This window comes from Pseudophryne corroboree, chromosome 6, assembly GCF_028390025.1.
Source record: "Pseudophryne corroboree isolate aPseCor3 chromosome 6, aPseCor3.hap2, whole genome shotgun sequence".
Taxonomy (NCBI): Eukaryota; Metazoa; Chordata; class Amphibia; order Anura; family Myobatrachidae; genus Pseudophryne; species Pseudophryne corroboree.
Window position 1 is genome coordinate 517,650,800 of NC_086449.1, and position 21,670 is coordinate 517,672,469.

The following is a 21,670-nucleotide window of genomic DNA, read 5'->3' on the forward strand; positions in this document are numbered from 1 at the left end:
CTCCAGAGTTTTGGCTATAAAAATGATTAGAATAATGCAAAAAAGATATTTCAAACATATTCTTTGTATTTTTCATATACTTTATAGAAGCAAAACTCTGGTAGAAACGTAAGTATGACAGGAAAGGCTCTGCCTCACCCCACCGCACGTCACTGCAACAGCTGGGCGAGCGCAAATGAGGACCCCTGCAGGCATGGTGGCATGCTACGCGTGCCACGCTATTTATTCTTCCTCCAGGGGGGTCGTGGACCCCCAAGAGGGAGAATAGTTGTCGGCATGCTGGGTATCGGGATTCCTGCACCGGTATACTGAATACCACCCGTACAAAACAAGTCTGAAGTTACTCAAGATATGCCAACCCTTACTTTGTTTTCTTATTATAATATGCATATTACTGTACCAGCAACTTTTCCATTATAGTTTATATCAGCGCTCAGAAGGTTGCTTAATTGCCAGTAGGAGGCAAGAGGATCATGGGGGAAATGTAATAGGGTGTGAGAATCAGAAAGTGAGAGATTTTGGTCAAATTCTCCTGTTTATTTTAAAGTGGCAATCATTTAAATGGCAAAATCGAGCTGGTTTTGCCATGTAAATGATTGCCACTTTAAAAAAACAGGAGAATTTGACCAAAATCTCTTACTTTCTGATTCTCACACCCTAATACATTTACCCCCATATCTCTTTCTCTCTTTCTATATATTCTATTGTACAATGACTTCAGATTCTTATTGCAGAACTTTATATAACAGCAACAATACAATTGCCTCTTGATGTGTCAAACATAGGATTGACTTCAAATATCTCCCGCAATCCTCTGCTCTGGTCAAGGAATGTTGTATTTTAAAATGGTTGAGTCTGAGAAAATAAATCCTTTCTGCCCTTCAGTTAAAGCATAATCTGTTTTCTTAGTCATTATGAGTTTGTTATACAAAAAGTAGAAGCCATCAGATCTTGTCTCGTATGGGATGTCAATCATTAAGCGGATGAGTACTTCTGATGGTTGTGGAAATGTATACTGTATATGCATTCAACATGTGTTACTGCTATTTGGCATTCAAGAGCCAAAGTTCAAAACTCTTGAGGATATAGGCAGGGAAGTTATGCCTCTGAGTTATCTGGAAACTCTTCACAGGCTTATCATCTGCTGTGAACTCCATTGTGGACAACTTTGTGCAGCCGGAAAAATGTTGAAGTGAATGGATATCACAGAAATTGTCCTGCTTGCACTACTAGCAAGGGTATGCAGTCAATTTGCCAGCTGTCGGGATCCCGGCGGTCAAGATACCCGAGGGGACACGCTGCGCTCACCGCCGGTATTTCAGCTGTCGGGATTCCAGTGTCGGTATGCTGACCGCTGGGATCCCGACAGCCGGGATATCTTACTGATCCCCTAGCAAGATATCCAGTTTCTTTATCTTTTCCTCTTGCTGTGAGCGGGGCTGGAGATCTCGAACAACACAGTGCCAGTCTCTAATTACCGGATATTAACGCACGTGAGATCGATACTATGGATGTTCTCTTCAGGTTTACACAAATAATTCTCTGTGACATGATTCAGACCTAGGACAGGCTCTGTTCTCAGCTGCTTGAGGACTAAGGGCTTCTGCTCGGTGACCAGGGTGTTGCTCCATCCAGAGCTTGGGAAGGCCCCCTCACTTCCATGCAGTCATTGCTCCTTCAGCTGGTGGTTCACCGTGCCCTTTGCTTTCTTCTGCTCTTCCTTAAACCAGTATGACCAGCACATGTCTGCAAGATAGCGGCTTTCACATACGAAGGTTTCGTAAATTTGCGAGTCTGCCTCTAATATCCAATTGTTTGCACCAGCAGCTTTTGGTAAACCTATACTACCATGCACATAAGACCTGGGGGCGATTGAGTAATGGTGAGCCGACTCCATTCTGGTGAAGACTGCGCACAAGTTCTAAATGTTTCCAAGAAAGCTGGGGGCATTTCATTACATTGGTCAATTCATGTAAATTAGTTTTAGGCCTTTAAATAGCAAAACTGTTATATTCATACCTTGAAGTTATTTTCTTATCAAGAGAATTTAGCTAATAATAGTGTTATTAATGTAGATAAATATGCTACAGTTGATATGATACAGTTGTTTTGGTCATATAATTTGTTAACTCATTAGTTCAGATATAAATACGACAATTCATCAATCATTGGTAAAGTGTTGTACCACGGGATAGTGAGGGAGTAGTGGGTGCGTTTAGTGCAACTTGGAAGTACCTGATTCTTGGTCTGCTTCTCCCCAGCAATCCTCTCATCAGGGACATTTTAAGATAGGAGGGGACCCGCGTGCAGCCTCTATCGTGGCCCCCCCGGGGACATCTCTAGTGTGCATGCGCAAATCACTCGGAAATGGCCATGGTGGCCATTTTCCGAGTGATTTATGCCTGCACTAGAGGGCAGTCGCTGCTGGACTCCGGAATGGTAAATATGTTAAATGGGTGCAGTGTGTGCGGGGTGGGCCCCCCTGGACCCAGGGGCCCATGTGCACCTCACACACTGCACCCATTATAGAAATGCCAATGCCTCTTATGCTGTACCACACCCTGGCAGAGAGCTAAGGACAGTACACAGTACACACACAACGATATATGATTTGGGTGGCAAGTGACAGAATTGTGGTATTTATGCTGCAACCACTATGTCTGTAAAACCATTGCAGCTCAATTAATCAAGGATAAAGATACTGTAAACCTATGTAATAAACCTTGCAATAATATGCATTAACACTCTTCAATGGACTTTAGCTCAATATAGATAAACACTACTAAAAAACATTTAACTGATGTTTCCTAGTATTAATATAGTATTAAAATAAATACAATGACTTTCAATCTCCAAAACACTATTGGAATAGTAACATACATTATCACTTATTAACGGTGAGGTTCACAGCACACACTAACTATGACACAAAAGGAAAGTCATTAGGTAACACTAAAGTCCAATATGTAATAACAGTAAACATGGACCTTGCAAGGTAATAGGCAGAGCCGGATTATAGGAAGGGTGACGGGGTGGTCTTCCCGGGGGCCCCAACACATTAGGGGCCCCACACACAGTCCCCCAGACTGTCCCCCTCTCTACACTCAGAGGCAGAGCGATCTCTGACATTAACAGCAGTACTAATAAGTCAGACAGACTATTAGTACGCCGCGGGCAGTCCCATAGGAACGAAGCAGCGCAAAGCTTCTCCTCTCTGACGGGCACTGTCTGCAAGGTCCCACCAGGGGAAGCTGCGGCCCTCAGCTGCCCAGCACTCTGCCAGTGCCCAGTGCTGTGCTGACCCAGCCAGCCACTAATTAGGCACCACAGTTCTCTTCAGCTACCCATTGCGCCAAAAGGGGAGGGTTTGGGGAGAGGAGAGTGGGTACTCTTCACCCCACTCTAGACAGCGGGTACTCTTCTTCCCCACTCTAGACAGCAGGGAGAGAGAGGACTGAGCTGGGGAGAGAGGGAGCTGCAGAAACAACCAGCCCTCTCTCTACCTGCACATGTCTGAACAGCATTATATATTAGTATTTGATACAATTTACGGCCACGGTAACAGGATTATAGCTTAGTTCTTCCTAAACCGAGGTTGTGGCCGGTCGGTGCATGATAAGACATTTGTACTTTGGCACAGAAATACAGTCATCTTTCACAAAATGATTTCATTCACTAGATCTTTTTTTTTCCTTTGATTTTTGAGACTTACTAGTCAGTCATAGCAGTGCAAGTCTGACAGCATATCTTGCAGGAGTTTAACACTGTGATCAGCAGACAGAGGGGTTCATGTAACTCGCAGTGAAAAGAGTGGAGAAGTTGGCCATAGCAACCAATCAACTTTGGGGAAACATTTAACCAATCAAGCACATTCTGTAAAATTAAAGGTAGATGATGTTTGGCTGCTATGTCCAGTTTCTTCACTGGTCCACTTCACTCTTTTCAGTGTATTTAACAGATGAAATATTCTCACCTAAATGATCTGTTCCTCAGACTCTTCTTCCAAATGCAGGTACAGTAGTGAAGATGAGTGGAAGTCCTGATCTCTGAACCTTGTTCATATTTATTCTCTCAGCTCTGCTTCCCACTGACACCACAATGGCTTTGCTGAAAGTCTCTGTCACTCTAATCCTGAAGTGTCTTCACTCAGCCTTGATATCTCCAAATTGCAAGATCAGAACAACTGCAGATCACCAAGTGCCTTTTCTCTCCAATCAGCTGTCCCCAGCCTCCCTGCTGACCTCCCTCTCTGCTTGTTCATGCACAGGAAATCATTGTGCAGCACTGTAATACCTCACATATCGGGTGTATTACACAATTAGAATCACTCACACATACAGTACAATCAAATATCTAAATATTCCGTATGTCCATGTTGTATATTTACTAGTCGTTGCTCTTTTAGAAGAACTCCAATCTGATGTTAGCCAACAGAAACATTTAAAGCACTTTTCGGAACTTGCTTGTTTGAATTCTAAAGTTAGAATTTGGAAACAGCAAAATCAATTGACCAAAGTGATGCACGTGTTGTTGGCTTTATGTTGATCATACATATTATAGCTGTTTTGGCCCCCAAACTATTGAGATACACAATAGTGATCCAATCATAATATATGGGATCATTTTTAAGTATGTTGATAAATATAATTGGAAGAGAGCCACTGCCAAATCACAAACAGGCTACAAGTGATGCATGACGTGATCCAGCTGGGATTGTGAATGTGTTACCAAATTGGACAGCAATACGATGGCTTGTTCCTGAATTGACTGTTTAATGTTCTTGTTTTCTATTGAATTTTAAAAATAAATTCAAATAATAAAAGTAAAACTGCAATATAAACAGATAACCAGGAAATGCTGAAAAGTTAATGTTATATACTGTAATTATATCTGAAAAACAGTGCTTAATTGAATGACAAATGTAAATTATAATACATGAAGGTTTCATATCTACAATTCCTTTCTATACACTATCTTTTAGAGTCTCATACCACAATAACATTGCCACTTGTAGTTCAATCGACAGTACAAAGTGTTTTATAATCAGAACTAAAAATGCATTACACAATTCAACTTGACATTTACCATGAGACCTTCATTTTCCCATTCTGGTGTTGTAGAAGACAGTCAGGATGTAAAAAGTAATTGGTACACCAGGGTAAATGTTAGATTGAGGCATTTAGGGCTCACTTGCAATTCCAGTTGTAACAAAAAGATGTAAATAATATGCTGCAAAAATGTATATGCTAAAGACGCAACATAAAATATACATATAATTTGGGGATGTACTATTACTAACGATATGTTTTTTTATATCAAACATGTTATCATTGCCTACCACTTGAACCCCTTTGTAATGTTCATGGTCAGTTTTGCCTGTAAGTAGAAACTACAAACTAGAATCCGAGCCCTCTGAATTATGTTTTTTTGTTGTTGTATTTTTTCTAAGTACTATGGCACTCCTGAGAAAATACTATATGGAAGCTATTCAGTACTAATAAATGGATAAAGGTATGTTCTCTAATAATAATACTAATAATTATTATTTTATTTATATTGCGCTTATCTCCAGCATGACTCAAAGTCACTTTACAGACATAAAAAAGAAAAAATTTTTGCAAAGGATTTTGTTTTGCAGTAAAGGAGAAAACCATACACACACACACACACACAAAATAAATATATATATATATATATATATATATATATACACGTCTACAGAACAAAATAATCACACTATCAGGTTGGGGCAGTCACTTTAGGTAATACATTCCATGGGTTATATATTCCACAGATGCAAGGTACCAGGCAAGGCAGCCATCTGGGGAGCAATGCATAGGTGGTGGTTGTTGTTGTTATTATCTTTTATTTATATGGCACCACAAGGGAACCTCAGCACCCATCACAGAGTACATAAACAAATGAGCAAAACAAGAAAAAAGCACTTACAGTTTTAGACAATATAAGACAAGTACAAAGTATATACAGACAACCAGGGGTTAGGTGGCATCAAAGGGAGTATGGAGTATGAGATAGTGTGAGTAAGAGAAGGAAGAGAAGTATTAGAACTCGAGGACATACACTGAAACTGGAGGGAGGCAGGTTCAGGGGAAATTTAAGGAAAAATTACTTCACAGAAAGGGTAGTGAATAAGTGGAATAGCCTCCCATCAGAGGTGGTAGAGGCTAAGATTGTAGAGCAATTTAAACATGCTTGGGATAGGCATATGAATATCCTTACAAAGAACTAACAAAGAATTAAGGTTCAAAAAGGGTTGAGATTACCTAAAGGATAAAAAAAAGGGGCAGACTAGATGGGCCAAGTGGTTCTTATCTGCCATCAAATTCTATGTTTCTATGAAAGGCACAAGAAGGCCCTGCTCTTGTGAGCTTACAATCTAAAACGTGAAGGGCTAAGAGACAAGGGTGACACAGGAGGGGTAGACCACTAGCATGACAAGAGGATTAGGAGGAGAGTTGGCTGGGTTTGGTGAAGAAGTACGTCTTGAGAGCCCGTTTTAAGTTTTGTAGAGTGATGGAGATTCAGATGGGGAGAGGTAGAGAATTTCAGAGATAGGGAGCAGGACGTGCATAATCTTGTAGGTTGGGGATGACGAGTGAGCGGATGAGTGTCTTCATAGCATCCTCGGTGAGAAAGGGTCTGATCCGGGAAATGTTTTTGAGATGAAAGTGGCAGATTTGTGTGAAGTACTAAATGTGTGGCTTGAAGGAGAGGGAGGAGTCAAGGACTAATCGAAGACAGCACACTTGGGGGCTAGAGGAGATAGTAGTGCCATCAAAAGATAATGAGATTGTTGGAGGTGAGGTTGTGCAGAAGGGTGGAAGAATGATCAGCTCAGTCTTAGACATGATAAGTTTAAGAAAGGGCTGGGACATCAAGGAAGAGATAGCAGAGAGACAGTTGGAGATATGATTGAGGAGATTGTGGGAGAGGTCCGGGGAGGAAAGGTAGATCTTAGTGATATATTGGTACACTTATTATTCTGTTGGTGGCAGGGTGTGCAGATAGTAGAGGTATAGCATACAGTGGGGTCACAGGAAGAAAATATAAGAGAAAAGCAAAGCACAGTGGCATAAAAGGCAGTATTAAAACAGTGGTGAGGTCAATAAAAAAGTAATGGCATTATATTTAACATGTTTCAGGGAGCAGTAAATTATCTTCGTAGCAGTAAGGGAGCAAGGTAATCCAGTCACATGAGTGGAGGATACCGTAATGAGTGGATCCGGAGTAAGTCAACCAATTTTATAATGTTATGGGAAAGATCTAGAAAGAAATGCTTACAATGCACCTTTAATATCTTTCTTTTTCCATAACTTTATTCATCATATCCAACTGACTCACAACAGCTTTAAATGTCACACATCAAGAGATCTGAAAACAAGTCATTAAGTCAAGCTCCTTGTAGTTAATTCTTCACAGCACAAAGAAGCAGCCACAGTGATTACATTAGAGAACGCTTCTTCATGGAATACTCAGAAACACACCCACAATCTGCTCTATTAATTGTGAGCATGTGAGAACAAAGGCAGAGATTATCATGGAACATCTTGTTTCATTATTTACTGATGAAAACGTGATTGCAGGAAACTTATTTTATATTCATGTACGAGTAGTAATATATTGGTACACTAATATTCTGTCAATGTTTGGAAAGCATTTTAGCATGTTTTTGTTTATACTCGACGAGTGACCTTTGTCAATGCTAGCTATTGTTGGACTGTCCTCTCCTGCTAAGTTTGGCTAGTGTCAAACCATCATTTGTGCATTTTTTATTTTCATACAAAAAACACACAACTTTCTTAAATCCACCTCAGACACATAACATTCACAGCGACATGGGATTTAACCAATAGGTTAATATTATCTTTATGGGTTCAGTAGGAAATACCAGTGGCCGGGAGGCCTGCCGTCAGTATACCAACAGCGACATCCCGGACACCAGTATACCGGCTGTGGGGCAAGCGCTAGAAATCCCCTTATGGGCACAGTGGCTTGCTGCGCTCTCCATAGGTTATATTCTCCCTCTATGGGTGTTGTGGACACCCACAGAGGGAGAATAGCGTGTGGCGCCGGTATTCCGGCAGCGGGATTTCACCACTAGTCGGGATTCCGGCATTGGCATTGTGACACTGGGATCACAAGTAGCGGTATTCTAACCGCTTCCCATCTATACATAAAATTTAAGAGTTGTGTCTGTACGTATTAATTTTTTTGAGAAATATACTTCTAGGGACTGTTTTTTGTTACGGCATCACACAAAAACTACTGGATGGATTTGGATCATGTTTTCACTATTGTATAAACCCCAGTGTACTAATATTTTTTTTTTCTGTGACACTGCTGGCCAGATCGCAGTGTATAACCAGTAGGAATTAATTTTGCTGGCTGTCAGGATACCGATGCCGGAATCCCGACACCTGGTGAAATACCAATGATCGGAATCCTTACTGCCGGCCAGAATTCCCACTCGGGTGGTAGTCTATTCCACCACCCGAGAGGGAATATAACCTTGTGGTGAGAAAAGGTCGCCACCGGGCCCAAAGAATAGAGACCGACAGCAGGAGACTGACAGCCGAAATACTGGTGGCAAGCGCAGCGTGACCCCTTGCAGGCATGCTGCCAGTATTCCAGCTGTCGGTCTCCTGCCGCCAGGATCCCGACAGCTGGGGTATGAATCCGTATAATCATACACATGTTAAATTTTTGACACTGTTGGTGAAATTAAACTGCAGTGTTAGATTACTATTTCTGACTCATACATGTACTTTGTGACACCATAGGTGAAAGTGAACCGCAGCGTTATTATTTCTGACTCATATACACATATTGTCGACACTGTAGGTGAAAGTGAACTGCAGCTTTATTATTTAAGACTCACACATATTTTGTGACACTGCAGGTGAAAGCAACCTGCAGCATTATTATTCCTGATTCATACACGTATTGTGTGACACTGTAGGTGAAAGTGAACCTCATCTTTGTTATTTAAGACTCATACACATATTGTGTGACACTGTAGGTGGTACATTTTTTGTACAAATTGTGGTGTGTGCTGTACCTCACTTGGTTTGTGTTTATTGATAAATATGGAGAAGGAATTGAGAGGAGAGCAGGAAGCACATACTAGTGCTGCAGGTGCTGCCACCAGTCATAATGATACAATTTCGTCAATGTCATCTACTAAGGCCAAAGAAGAGGTGTCAAAAAAGTTAAAACCACTAAGGCAGTAGAACAAACTGTGCATTCAGAGCTGTCACAATTTCCTGAGAAATGTTTAGGGGTGTCCACGTCAGCTATGTGTGAGTCTGACATTTCTCACAATGTCCTCATAGAGAAGCCAATTTCACCTCCTTCCACAATATCTGCACATGTGGGGAGCAGTACAGGTAAAGATGGTGATGATGGGCATAATAGAAATTGAGGATTCGTGTGTGGAAGTGGAACAGGATGAGGTTAATATATGTGTGTACTACTATCTGACACCGAGGATGTTGATGTCTGTGTAAGTCAGCCACCAGTGGCTGCAGTTCTTAAACATGATAAAAATAACAAACCAAAAAATATTTATACACCACTAGATGCGCAGTGAAGAGAGTATAAAGCTGCCCTTTAGGTACCTTAAAGGAATGAGCACTCAATCCCACATTATAGTCACAATAAATATCTTTTTCGGTACATAATTGGATTGACAGAGGGGACAGCTCTCACTAGGACAGAGAAAGCCATCTGTGGTGGTGCCGAGCTTCTCAGCCTGGAACCAGCTTTGCTATATAGCCAGCCCACCGCAGCACCTTCATTTGGTGAGAGACTGGAAGTGCTTCATTGATCGATGAACCCATTGTAAAGTGTTTTTACAATACGGCACTGTGATGTTTAAGGAACCGCTGTGTTACTTTATCAATATCTTAAACCCATCATTCATTGTCTACATCATTTTTGTGACAGCGTATCACTCAAAATAGTCTGTCTTTTTAAACTTTTGTTTTATTCTTTGAACATTGTATATACATGTATTAATAAAAAAACTTTTTATTCTGTAATAAGAATTTTCTCTTTTGAGACAACTAAGAGAGTTGTAGCGCCATTTTATGTACCTAAAAAGATATTTATCGTGATAAAAAGAAAGCCATTGTGATGCCTGGGCATAAGACCAAAAAAGCCACTTTATGGATGTGGGATTATTTTTACCCAAATCCTGACACTGCTTGTGAAGGCATCTGCTCCATTTGTGAAGACAAAGGTAGCAGAGGTAGGGAAGTTAGCCATCTAAGCAACTCCTCCATGTTATGTAATTTGCGGCTAGTTCATGAAACTTAATAAAAAAATTATAATGTATTGAACACCCTTATCATCAACCTCATTAGTGAACAGAGGTAGTCCTTCCAAAAATTTGCTTTGTGGGGGCCCAAACAAACCAAGCATTTCAGCCACAAAAGTGTCAGTCCCAGCTGTTACTGAAGTACTTGGTTTGTTAAACTATGCATGCCTTTTTAATATCCATCATGGGACAATTCCATCTTGCACCACTTTTCTTCTCTACCACTGCTATGTGATGTAGATGTGCTATAAACTGCTGAGTGTTTGCGCAGTTGCTCTGTCAGATAAAAACAATATTGTGAGGTGGTCAATATTGACTGGACATGACTGAAAATGTCTGTACTTGAGGTTAACAGTACCTTAGGAACAAAAATCAGGCCCAAATCATGTGATTTTAGCTGTTTTTATAAATAATTGACAAAAATACAGATCCTAAACCAAAACGCACAAGGGCTGTTTTGGCATAACCAAATACAGAACCAAAACACGAGGGCAGAGCCGGCCGCAGTTTCAAATCAGCTGCCGGTCCGTCAGCCAATTAGAGGTTGTGGACCTGCAGTGGCGGCTCCTGATTAGCTGCCAGACCACGAGCTTTGACTGGATGACAGACTGGTGGCTGATTTCAAATGCAGGGCAGTGGGCTGCCACACACCAGACTGAGGGGTGTAGGAGAGGTGTACGCTGCTCTCTCCTCCCCTCACACAGCAGCAGTGGTGGAAGCAGCAGAAGATGCCTATGGTGGTGAGCACATCTGTCACTGGTGGAACATTGTGTATCTGGCACTGTGGGGGAATATGTGTATCTGCACTGTGGGGGAACATGTGTATCTGACACTGTGGGGGCACATGTGTATCTGGCACTGTGGGGGCACATGTGTATCTGGCACTGTGGGGCACATGTGTATCTGGCACTGCTGTGGGAATATCATGTGTATTTGGTGCTTTGGGGGCATATAATGTGTATCTGGCACTGCTGGGGGCATTTAATGTGTATCTGGCACTGTGGGGGCATATCATGTGTATCTGGCACTGCTAGAGGGCATATCATGTGTATCTGGCACTGCTGGAGGGCATATGTGTATCTGGCACTGTTGGGGGCATATGATGTATATCTGGCACTGCTGGGGGCATAACAGGTGTATCTGGCACTGTGGGGGCAAATAATGTGTATCTGGCACTGCTGGAGGGTGTATCATGTGTATCTGGCACTGTTGGGGGCATATGATGCATATCTGGCACTGTGGGGCATATCATGTGTATCTGGCACTGCTGGGGGTCATATCATATGTATCTGGCACTGCTGGGGGGCATATCATGTGTATCTGACACTGCTGGGGGCATATCATGTGTATCTGGCACTGCTGGTGGGCATATAATGTGCATCTGGCACTGCTTAGGGGCATATCATGTGTATCTGGCAATGCTGGGGGCAGATGTGTATCTGGCACTGTGGGGGCATATTATCATATTATGTGTATCTGGCATTATGGGGGCATATTATGTGTATCTGGCACTGCTGGGGGCATATTGTGTGTATCTGGCACTTTGGGGGCATATTATGTGTATCTGGCACTGCTGGGGGCAATAAATGTGTATTTGGCACTGTGGGGCATATCATGTGTATCTGGCAGTGTGGGGGCATATCATGTGTATCTGGCACTGCTGGAGGGTGTATCATGTGTATCTGGCACTGTTGGGGGCATATGATGCATATCTGGCACTGTGGGGCATATCATCTGTATCTGGCACTGCTGGGGGTCATATCATTTGTATCTGGCACTGCCGTGGGTCATATCATGTGTATCTGGCACTGCTGGGGGGCATATCATGTGTATCTGGCACTGTTGGGGGGCATATCATGTGTATCTGGCACTGCTGGTGGGCATATAATGTGCATCTGGCACTGCTTAGGGGCATATCATGTGTATCTGGCAATGCTGGGGGCATATGTGTATCTGGCACTGTGGGGGCATATTAACATATTATGTGTATCTGGCATTATGGGGGCATATTATGTGTATCTGGCACTGCTGGGGGCATATTATGTGTATCTGGCACTGTGGGGGCATATCATATGTGTAGCTGGCATTATGGGGGCATGTTATGTGTATCTGGCACTGCTGGGGGCATATACTGTGTTTCTGGCACTGTGAAGGCATATCATGTGTATCTGGCACTGCACGACTGGGGGCATATGTGTATTTGGCACTGAACAACTGGGGGCATGTGTATCTGGCATTATTGGGGGCATATGTGTATCTGGCACTGCTGGGGTTATTATGTGTATCTGACACTATACGGGAAACATTATGTGTAAGGAACACTACTGAAGCATTATGTGTAAGGCTGCTAATTGTGTGTGTAGAGGGGGTGTGAAAATATATAGTTTGATAATATAAAGTTGCGAGGCCACATCCACTTTTCCAGGAGTGCACATGACGCGGGGGGGGGGCTTCAAAAGTATCTTGCTGAGAGTGCTAGTAGGCCTGGAGCCGTTTTGGTGTTGATACAGAGCCTACACCAAAACCCAGGGGTCGGCACACATCTCTAGTCTTAACAGTATCAACGTTATGGTAAAAATATATTTCACATACCCTGTAGACACACACACAGAGTCACACACACACACACACACACACACACACACACACACACACACACACACACACACACACACACACACACTAGTGTAAAAGTTTTAGGCAGGTGTGGAAAAAGATGCTGCAAAGTAGGAATGCTTTAAAAAATAGAAGTGTTAATAGTTTATTTTTTTTAAATTACTAAAATGCAAAGTGAATGAACAAAAGAAAAAATAGGATTTTAGTTACCTACCGGTAAATCCTTTTCTCGTAGTCCAAAGAGGATCCTGGGGTCCACATTAGTACCATGTGGTATAGACGGGTCCACTAGGAGCCACAGGCACTTTCAGAGTTTGAGAGTGTGGGCTGGCTCCTCCCTCTATGCCACTCCTACCAGACTCAGTTTAAAAACTGTGCCCTAGGAGACGGACAACTTTGAGAGAAGGATTTTACACAGATAGTGGCGAGTTCACACCAGCTCACACATACAAGACAAACCAAGCTAACTAGCTTGAAACATCAGCAGCGGCTGAACAATATTACTTAGCCAAGTAACAATGCAGTACTTAACTAAAAATAAATTTGTACTGAACCAGATAACAATTGCAGGAAAACAAAGTGCAGGGCAGGCACCCAGCATCCTTTACGGCAGGCATTCCCAACCACGGTCCTCAAGGCACACCAACAGTGCCGCTTTTAGTGATATCCAGGCTGCAGCACAGATGGTTAAATCAAAATAATGGAGCTACTAATTAAGTCACCTGTGCTGAAGTCTGGATATTACTAAAACCTGCACTGTTGGTGTGCCTTGAGGACCGTGGTTGGGAATGCCTGCTCTATGGACTACAAGAAAAGGATTTACCGGTAGGTAACCAAAATCCTATTTTCTCTTACGTCCTAGAGGATGCTGGGGTCCACATTAGTACCATGGGGATGTACCAAAGCTCCCAGAACGGGAGGGAGAGCGCGGAGGCTCCTTCAGAACTGATTGACCAAACTTCAGGTCCTCAGCGGCCAAAGTATCGAACTTGTAGAACTTTGCAAACATGTTCGACCCAGACCAAGTAGCTGCTCGGCAAAGCTGTAAAGCCAAGACACCCCGGGCAGCCGCCCAGGAAAAATCCAACTTATGAGTAAAGTGGGCCTTAACAGACGTAGGACACGGCAATCCTGCCATAGAATACGCATGCTGGATAGTGAACCTGATCCAGCGAGAGAAGCAGGACACCCAAGTGTCTTGGGATCATACAGGACAAAAAAGAGAGTCCGATTTTCTGTGACGAGCAGTCCTCTTCACATAGATTTTCAGAGCCCTTACAACATCCAAGAAATTTGATGAAATTGAGGAGTCCATAGCAACTGGCACCACAATAGGTTGGTTGAAATGAAATGCCAACACAACCTTCGGAAGGAACTGCTGACGTGTCCGGAGCTCAGCTCTATCTTCATGGAAAATCAAGTAGGGGCTCTTACAAGACAAAACCCCCAATTCCGACACGCGTCTTGCAGAAGCTAAGTCCAACAAAGTGACAGGTTCGATCCAATCCGATTGGAGGAACTGTAACACCACGTTAAGATCCCAGGGTGCCGTAGGCAGCACAAAGGGAGGCTGGATGTGCAGAACCCCTTTCAGAAAAGTCTGAACCTCAGGGAGGGAAGCCAACTGTTTCTGGAAGAAAATGGATAGGGCCGAAATCTGGACCTTTACGAATCCCAACCTCAAGCCCATATCCACACCTGCTTGCAGGAAGATGAGAAACTGTCCCAGTTGAAACTCCACCGTAGGAAACTTCTTGGACTCACACCAAGATACATATTTTTTCCAAATACGATGGTAATGTTTAGACGTTACTCCTTTACTAGCCTGTATCAGGGTAGGAATAACCTTGTCTGGAATGCCCTTCCGAGCTAATATCTGGCATTCGACCTCCATGCCGTGAAACGTAGCCGTGGTAAGCCTTGATAAGCGAACGGCCCCTGCTGCAGCAGGTCCTCCCGAAGAGGAAGAGGCCTCGGCTCTTCTAGCAGTAGATCCAGAAGATCCGCATACCAAGCCCTTCTTGGCCAGTCCAGAGCAATGAGGATTGCCTGAACTCTTGTTCTCCTTATGAGTTTTAGAACTCTTGCAATGAGTGGAAGTGGAGGAAAACACGTACACCGACTGGAACACCCACGGAGTCACTAGGGCGTCCACCGCCGCGGCTTGCAGGTCCCTCAACCTGGAACAATACCACCGGAGCTTCTTGAGAGGCCATCATGTCTATTTGAGGTACACCCCAAAGATCTGTTACCTCCATGAACACCTCTGGATGGAGTCCCCACTCTCCTGGGTGGAGATCTTGTCTGCTGAGGAAGTCCGCTTCCCAGTTGTCTACTACCGGAATGAAGATTGCTGACAGCGCCAATGTGTGTTTTTCTGCCTAAAGGATGATTCCTGTTACCTCTCACATTGCAGCTCTGCTCTTCGTTCCGCCCTGTCGGTTTATGTAAGCCACCATCGTTACATTGTCCGACTGTACTTGAATGGCTCGATCTTGCAGAAGATGGGCCGCTTGGAGAAGACTGTTTTAGACGGCTCTTAGTTCCAGAATGTTTATTGGAAGGCTGGATTCCAGGCTTGACCACCTTCCTTGGAAGGTTTCCCCTTGAGTGACTGCGCCCCAGCACCGGAGACTTGCATCCGTGGTTAGAAGGATCCTGTCCTGAATCCCGAACCTGCGGCCCTCCAGAAGGTGAGGTAGTTGCAGCCACCAGTGGAGTGAAATCCTGGCTTTCGGCGACAGACGTATTCTCTGGTGCATGTGTAGATGAGATCCCGACCACTTGTCCAGGAGATCCAGTTGGAAGGGCCAAGCATGAAACCTTCCATACTGTAGAGCCTCGTAAGAGGCCATCATCTTTCCCAGAAGGAAAATGCACCGATGAACGGAAACCCAGGCTGGCTTCAGGACATCCCGGACCATTGTTTGTATCACCAACGCTTTCTCCTCTAGAAGAAACACCCTCTGCACTTCCACGTCGAGGACCATTCCCAGAAAAGACAACCTACTGGTCGGCTTCATATGTGATTTTGCAAGATTCAGGATCCAATCTTGTTCCCTGAGCAGATGAGTCATGAGAACAATGGACTGTAACAACCTCTCCCTGGACGATGCCTTTATCAGCAGATCGTCCAGATTTGGGATTATGTTCACCCCATGTCTGCGGAGGAGAACAATCATCTCTGCCTCCACCTTGGTGAACACCCTTGGTGCTGTGGAGAGGCCGAATGGCAGTGCCTGGAATTGATAGTGACTGTCTAACAGTGCAAATCTAGAGATGGATTTTGGATTTTGCCCGACCACCTCTAAAGAAAGTGGTAGAAGGCTTGGACTTTTTTGTCTTAGCAGTCCGAAAGGACTGCGGCACAGCTGAAGAAAATGGTTTCTTCGTAGGAGGAGTAGCAGAGGGAAGGAAACGTGACTTAGCCGTGGTTGCCATGGACACTTCCCCAAATAGAGCCTGACCTGTGTAGGGTAGGTTCTCTACACTTCTCCTTGATTCCGCTTCTGCAGACCATTGGCGTAACCAGAGTCCCCTGCAGGCTGAGACCGACATGGAAGATATCCGTGCAGTCAGCGTACCCAGGTCCTTCATGGATTCCACCATGAACCCCGCAGAATCCTGTATGTTATGTAAAAACAATTCAGTGTTACTTCTATTCATTGTATCCAAATCCTCTAGTAATGTGCCTGACCACTTTACTATGGCTTTAGAAATCCATGCACAGGCAATAGTGGGCCTCAACACCACTCCTGAAGCAGTGTAAATGGATTTGAGCGTAGTGTCAATCTTACGATCAGCCGATTCTCAGGCCTGACATGCGGGGTGGACTAGCCCTGTGCTGGGTGTCCCCCCGCATGTCTGAAGACAATTTAGCACATCTACGATCAGGTCTGAATTAGGCCCATTGTCCTGCTGAATAAATTTGAAGCCAATCAGACGCCACCCTGATGGTCCTTCATGATTGTTAAGTACCTGCCTGCATTTCTCAGAATTGAGGACACCATTACTATTGACCAAATCCCCAACTATGCTTGCTAAAATGCAGCCCCAAACTTACAAGTAACCCCCACCACCACATTTCACTGTTGACTGCAGTAATTAATTATTGTACTGCTAAAATGCTCTCTGTATTGTCGGTGGTCACCAAAAATGTTCTCAGTGTTGTGTGGCAGTCAGTAAAATGTTCTCATTATTGTATGGTTGTGCGTAAACTACTCTTGGTATTTCGTGGTGGTCTTGTAGAGAGTGTTTATGTGATTATTATTATAGTGTTAATATTTAAATAATGTATTTTATAAATGTATCTAAAAATGAATATAATATTTAAAGAAGTCAATTATGTATGTGAGTGGCTGGGTGGACGGTCAGCATACCGACGCCAGTATCCCAGTCGCCAGATTGCCGGTGGGGCGAGCGCAACAAAGTCCCTTGGTGGCTCGCTGTGTTTGCCACAGGTTTTATTCCTACTCTATGGGTGTCGTGGACACCCACGAGTGAGAATAATCCCTGTAAGTCGGCATGCCGACTGTCAGGATTTCTAGCGGTCGGAATTCCGGCGTCGGTATACTGACCGGCGGGATACCAACCACCGGTAACATGATTACATCCCATTTATGTAGCAGTCTTTGAAATGACAGAAGCAAATTAATTTGCTTGGGCTGCTGGCATTGGGGGACAGCGACATGGAGCGTTCCAGAAAACAAGGGTGTGTCTGCCCCATATCCTGAACATGCCAAAGCCACTGGATGTGTCCTCAGACACAGCTTCACTGGCTCTGGCAGCATGTTTCTTCAGACATCCCGTGGGTTACTTCGATGTCCGCTGTCGTGCAGTTAATCCATTTTCAGATGAGGTATCAGATCAGAGAAGCAATCAGTTGTCATCTTTTTATATGACGCCTCCGGCACTTTTAGCATATTTTAGCACAGCTTCTGTGCACAAAGGCTGTGCTACAGCGCCCATCTCTGAATCGGGTCCTAAGTGGGCATACTAAGGCTAGTTTTGATCTCTTTATCATGAACCTCTGCTTCATCAGTCACATTCTTTTCTTTTATTTGACCATCTTTATGGTAACCTGAAAATCTGCAAACTCTATCATCATACAAATCAAGCACTGTTACATAGTAAAAAGTTTATAAACTATAATGTGTAAACATAGTGCCGTAACTAGACATTTTAGCGCTATGTGCAAGAAACAGCATTGACGCCCCCCCACTCAATATTTAAAATGGGGTCAGTGCGCTCCATAGGTGCGCGTCAAAAATATAGGGGCGTGGCTTCATGGGGAAAGGTTGTGGCAACAAAATAATACCAATTCATATTACGCTGCACAGTAGCACCACTTGCACACATTACACCAGGTAGAGCCCCTGTCACACATTACGCCAGGTAGAGCCCCATTTTACACATTACTCCAGGTAGAGCCCCTATCACGCATTATGGCAGGTAGAGTCCCCTTTTACACATTACAGCAGGTAGAGCTCCTTTTTACGCATTACGGCAGGTAGAGCCCCCTTTTACTCATTACAGCAGCAGAGTCCCCTTTTACACATTACAGCAGGTAGAGTCCCATTTTACACATTACGGCAGGTAGAGTCCCCTTTTACACATGACATCAGCAGAGTCCCCTTTTACATGTTACGTCAGCTGCAGCTGACATACAGGCTTTTATGGATCTGTAAGAATAAAAAGAACCTCCTTTTTTTCATCAATACGTGAGTGCATTTTTTTTCTCCATTTTCTGTGTGCTGGAAAAAGAGAGTGCACACACATATATATATATATATATAAAACGAAATGTGGCACTCTGCAGACTCAATCATTACTCAACACAAAGCCACTATCGCAACATTTTGGGATTGATTCGCCTGTCTTCAGGCAGCACAAACAAGATATATACAGTACATACACATATATATTAACATTGAAATTATCCTGGGGCAGAACTGTATAAATACTGTAGTGAGGCTGGACAGCTGAACTACAGCCATTAGGAAGATTAATCTCTGCATTAAGCAATGCTGCAGCAGGAGTGGAAGGACTGAGGCAGATATCAGAGCTGCTGCTGGAGGGATCTACTGCACATCCCGCGATTCATGGGTCTTAAAGGGGGCAGAGCCAAATGCCAGAAGCGGCCGTGCAGGTTGTGCTGCCAGAAGGTGCGCCAAAAGTGAATATGCGCTGTGGGTAAGGCACCTTTGGCACACACCTAGTTACGGTCCTGTGTATACATATATATTTCTATTTAAACCCCAAGAAAAAGCAAGAATATATGGAAACTACTAAAATTCTTGTATCAACTTGTAACTTGAAGCAAGTACAGGTGCTGTAAGGGGTGATATATATGTGCATGTAATAAAACTCTTTATTAATGATGAGCATCTTAGCAAATATAAAACCATTTTCATCTTTATATACTCCTGAGCAGGCTTGGACTGGCCCACAGGGGTACAGGGGAAACCACCGGTGGGCCCACCTCCTGCTCTAAGGATCAGGTTCTAGGCCAGGGGTGGGCAATAATTTCAGCTGAGGGGCCACTTGACATTTCCTGTCAGTATCCGAGGGCCACATACAAAATAGCAGCTCCCCCCACTTGGCAAAAATATAAGGACGTGCTTCATGTGGAAGGGGTGTGGGCAAAAAATAATACAGATTCATATTAGGCTGCACAATAGTCTCCATTATTCAAATTGCGCCACACAGCGCCACTTACACACATTACACCAGATAGAGCCCCTTTTACACAGTATGGAAGGTAGAGCCCCTTTTACACATTACAGCAGGTAGAGACCCCTTTTACACATTAACATTTTATTTAGGATAATTATTGTGCAGCAAGCAAATTATCCAGTGTCTTATGGCCCCTGGGGAAAGGTGTGACACGGTGACAGAACACGGGGGGGGTGACACGGTGACAGAACATGGGGGGTGTGACACGGTGACAGAACACGGGGGGGGGGGGTGACACGGTGACAGAACACGGTGGGTGTGACACGGTGACAGAACACGGTGGGGGTGACACGGTGACAGAACACGGTGGGGGTGACACGGTGACAGAACACGGTGGGGGTGACGCGGTGACAGAACACGGGGGGTGTGACACAGTGAGTGTGACACGGTGACAGAACACGGTGGGGGTGACACGGTGACAGAACACGGGGGGGGGGTGACACGGTGACAGAACACGGGGGGTGTAACGCAGTGACAGAACACAGTGGGGGTGACACGGTGGCAGAACACGGTGGGTGTGACATGGTGGCAGAACACGGTGGGGGTGTGACACGGTGACAGAACACGGTGGGGGTGACGCGGTGACAGAACACGGGGGGGGGGGGGTGACACGGTGACAGAACACGGGGGGTGTAACGCGGTGACAGAACACGGTGGGTGTGACACGGTGGCAGAACACGTGGGGTGTGACACAGTGACAGAACACGGGGGGTGTGACACAGTGACAGAACACGGGGGGGTGACAGTGACAGAACACGGGGGGGTTATACGTGACAGGACACGGGGGGGTGACACGGTGACAGAACACGGGGGGTGACACGGTGACAGAACACAGGGGGTGTAACACAGTGACAGAACACGGTGGGTGTGACACGGTGACAGAACACGGGTGGGTGACACGGTGACAGAACACGGGGGGGGTGACAGTGACAGAACACGGGGGTTATACGTGACAGAACACGGGGGTGACATGGTGACAGAACACGGGAGGGGTTGGTACAGCGAGAGCTAAAGATCTCCCCCCGCAACCTAAAAACAGACTGACGCCACTGCCCGCACACACAAATGTACACACACACACACACACACACACCCCTTTCTTTCTCTCACTCACTTTTCCCAGTAACTTACTGATCTGGCTGGCAGTGGCAGGAAGGATGGATCTGTAGCAGTCTGGCTCTTGTCCCATGTAGCTCCTCCCCCTGAGGTCCCGTGTAGCCCCGCCCCCTCCTCGGCACGTAGCTCCGCCCCTTTTCGGCTGAACCCAGCCGTTGTCACTGTGGACGGGAGGAGGAGGGAGGAGGCTGCTACAACGCAGCAGCAGGGGAGAGAGGTGCCGCCGGCAGCTTAGAGGTACTGCAGCTCAGAGCAATGACAAGCAGCTCAGCCGTTCGGGCCGCTTGTCATTGCTCGCTGGTGGGAGGCAGTGGGCCGGACAGGATCGGTTTGCGGGCCGCATCCGGCCCGCGGGCCGTATTTTGCCCACCTCTATTCTAGGCTGTGCACTTGAATTATACATTATACATGTTACCGTATACTGGACTATGGTGTATTTTCTACAGTGCATTGTTGTTATTAATCTGGTACATAATCATGCATGCAGCAGCTGAATTTACGGTTTATATTTATAAAGGGGACCAGACGTTGCACTCTCTAATGGTTAATCAAACCAATGAGGTGTCAGGCCACACCCCTAAACATGGGCCTATACCACTGCATTCCCCAGGTGGACCCTACATGCCCTAGTCAGACACTGCTCCTGAGTGCTGATGATTATGTTCCAAACTCCGTAAAACAGACAAATTGGTTAACTACGTTTGATTTAACAAATATATCTGAGCAATCGTTTTTGTCTGTTTTCCAGTGTTTGGGAGCAACTAGTTTATTGTTATTTGCTCCCATACATTACCAGATTTTTGTTCCTGCAGACAGATTGGACAGGTAAAGCTTTAGGTGTGCACCCAGCATTAGTATTCCCTT

General features: G+C 44.7%; 1 pseudogene; it reads right to left on the reverse strand.

The window, feature by feature from the left end:
* Positions 1-823: 823 nt before the first annotated feature.
* Positions 824-16,032, reverse strand: LOC134934614 (protein unc-119 homolog B-B-like; annotated as a pseudogene).
* Between the last annotated feature and the right edge of the window lie 5,638 nt (positions 16,033-21,670).